This window comes from Peromyscus californicus, unplaced genomic scaffold (assembly GCF_007827085.1).
Source record: "Peromyscus californicus insignis strain IS unplaced genomic scaffold, ASM782708v3 Scaffold_6__1_contigs__length_162567912, whole genome shotgun sequence".
Taxonomy (NCBI): domain Eukaryota; kingdom Metazoa; phylum Chordata; class Mammalia; order Rodentia; family Cricetidae; genus Peromyscus; species Peromyscus californicus.
Window position 1 is genome coordinate 147,225,942 of NW_026294584.1, and position 3,400 is coordinate 147,229,341.

Here is a 3,400-nt window from a genome sequence, read left to right on the forward strand (position 1 = left end):
GAGTATGTGGGGAGTGGTGTACAATTCAGTCCACAGTAGCATAGTGTGCCACCACAACCCATTTATGCGGTGCTGGAGGACAAACCAGGGTTTTGTGCCTGCCAGGCAAGCGCCCTACCAATTGAGCTATATCCAGCCTTTGGTGTCTACTCTTATGAAGACACCAGTGCCATCATGAAACCCAGTCCTGTGACCCCATCTGAACCCAGTGACTCCTAATGGCCTTGCCTCAAGATATCATCACATTGTAGCAAGGTAGTAGGTATTAGGATCCTGGTGCTGGTGACTATGTACCAGCCGCGTGGTCACGCAATGCCCGCCTTAAAAAGCCAGATGCGGACTCCCACACTCTTTTTCTATGTTTCCTCTCTGCTCTGCTCCTCCCCCCAGGCCTGGCTCCCCTCCTATTCCCTCCTTTTTTCTAATAAAGCTCTTTCTAACTCTGGTAGTTGTGGCCGTGGACCGTGACTTTTCTGCTGGTAACCAGTGCCACCAACCAGCACCGTTTTACTATCAGTAGGAACCCTAAGTAATTAAAATATTTGTAGGAAATCCCATTACTGGGTGAGGTTAAGGGTGAGGACTGCCAAAGCAGAAATTAAACTGCCTGAGGGGGAGAGATTATCTCCCAGCTAATCTACATATTCCTGCCCTTGCTCAGTCTTTTCTACAGAATGTATGTGTGCTACTGGCTAGGCAGATGAACACACACACATACACACAACACACACACACACACACACACACACACACATACACACACACACACAAACACATACACATTTCCTTTTACTAGGTCCTGTTTCTCAGGTTTTCCCCAAAGCTGTGAACAAAGAACTCAGATTTGGGATGCCTCAAGGGCTGAGACTTCAACATGTGGATTTGTGTGTTGATGGGTCCACAGTAGCAGGTTGTGAACCTTGCTCTGCTGAACACTGGAGTCGATCAATGTCTGTAGGAACAGTTAGACAGTTATCTTCCCCTCATTCTTCTTTTTCCTTTTTATTGCTTGAAAAACAAGATAAATAAATTTTACTTAAAAAAAATAAAAGAAGAAAAATGCAAAAAAAAAAAAAAAAAAAGAGAGGCAAGATCTGTGAAAGTCTGTGGCTAGCCTGGACTCCATATGCAAACCCTGTCTGGAAAGGCAGAATGGCAGAGTTTATTATTTAAAACGACTATTCTGGGCTGGAGAGATTGGCTCAGAGGTTAAGAGCACTGGCTGCTCTTGTAGAGGACCTGGGTTTGGTTTCCAGCACCCACATGGTGGCTTACAACCATCTATAACTACAAGTCTAGGGGATCTGTTACCCTCTTCTGGTCTCTGGCACAGAGGTAGTTGAGTGCTGCATAGACATACATTCAGGCAAGGCACACTGTGGTGATATTTTGTTTGTACATCCTAACAAATAAAATTTGTCTGAAGATCAGAGGACAGAGCCAGCCACTAGATTAAACACAGAGGCCAGGCAGAGGTGGCACACACCTTTAATCCCAACACTAAGAAGGTTGAGACAGGAAGTGATATGGCTGGGCAGAGAAAGCAATATAAGGCAGGAGGAGAGAGGAGGTCGGGGGCCCTTTCGGCTGAGGGCTCAGAGGCATTCTATCTGAGGATTTGTGGAGACAGGATCTTCCCCTTTTGGCTGAAGAGTTGGCGAGGTGAGAAGTGGCTATGGTTTGTTTCCTCTGATCTTTCAGCATTTACCCCAGTATCTGGCTCCAGGTTTTTATGATAAGATCAATTAGGATTTGTGCAACAGCACTCATACACATAAATAAAAAATAAATAAATCTCAGGCAGTTGTGATGCATGCCTTTAATCCCAGCACTGGGGAGGCAGGGGCAGGTGGATCTCTGAGTTGGAGGCCAGCCTGGTCTACAGAGCTAGTTCTAGGACAGCCAAGGCTATACAGAGAATGTGGTGATTCATGCCTGTAATTCCAGCACCTGGGAAGCTGAGGCAGAAAGACTACACACAAGTTGGAGGCCGGCCTGGGGTACATAGGGATTCCCAGGCCAGCCTTGGGACTTGCTTTGAAAAAGAAAAGTTATCCTTAGATGGGTAATACTGTAGCTGGCTTTCTGGAGCGGAAGTCTAGAGACCAGGGTTCTAGTACTGGCCCATCCAGACTTGGGGCCTAATCCAGCATGTAGTCTGTCTGAACTTCCGTGGTCTCAGTGGTTAAACTTAGTCCCACCTGACGCTGCTGTGTACGGATGTCCTACCACAGGCCAGACTCTGTGCTAAGAGTCCTTCTCCCCATATGATTACTGGCTTATTTTAAAAAGCAAGACTTACTGTTCCCACTTACAGACAAGGAAACGGAGTCATAGAGAGATTATTTAGCCGTGTAAGGTCACACAGTTACTTAGAGAACAATTTACGGTCAGCTCTCACACTTTGCCAACTTTGGGCTTTTGCTGAATACAGTTGTTCTGACATCACAGTTGTGTGGTGAGAATTCGAAAGTGTGGGAAAGTCTTTCGAAGAGTGTCATGTACCTGCAATCCTAGAACTCAAGAAGCTGAGGCAGGAGGACAGCTGCAAATTTGAGGCTGCCCTGGGCTAAATAGGGAGTTCAGGACTATAGGATGAGACCCTGTCTTAAAAACCAAAAACAAAGACCAAATAAAAATAAAAAATAAAAAACTAACAAGAAAAGGGTCTGAGGAGATGGCTCAGCCACGAAGAGTGAGGACCAGCATTCTGACATGCGCAGCCACGGAGTAAGAATGAGCTGGACATCCCGCACATCTGCAGCCTCAGCTCCGAGGGGTGTGGACACAGGAGGAACACAGGGCCTCCCTGGCTTCCAGCTTACCTGAGAAAACATGAGCTCGAGGTTCAGGAAGGGACCTTGCCTCAAAGGAATGGATGGGAAGTGACAGAGGAGGACGCCCAGGGCCCTTTCTAGCCTCTGTGTTCATGTGCTGGCTTGGACCCTGTGAGACCTGTGTTCCCGTACAGTCACACGAACACACTAAATAAGTCTATTAATATTTAAAAGACCATGGGCTGGCAGGGCGGCTCAGGGGTTCAAGCCTCTTGCTGCCCAACCCGATGACCTGAGTTTGGAAAGAGAGAAGCAGTGCCCGGAGGTTATTCTTGGATCTCCATTGCTCTCTCTGTCCTGTGGCATGCTGTGCGCACACGCACACACACACACACACACACACACACACACACACACACACGGCTGCTCACAATAGTCTGTAACTCCAGGTCCAGGGGATCTGTCTCCATCTAGCCTCCAAGGGCACCAGACACTCATATGATGCAGAGACATACATGCAAGCAAAACATACATACACATAATAAGTAAATTTAAAAAAAAGTTCAGCATGGTGACACATACCTTTAATCACAGCACCTGGGAGGCAGAGGCAGGTGGATCTC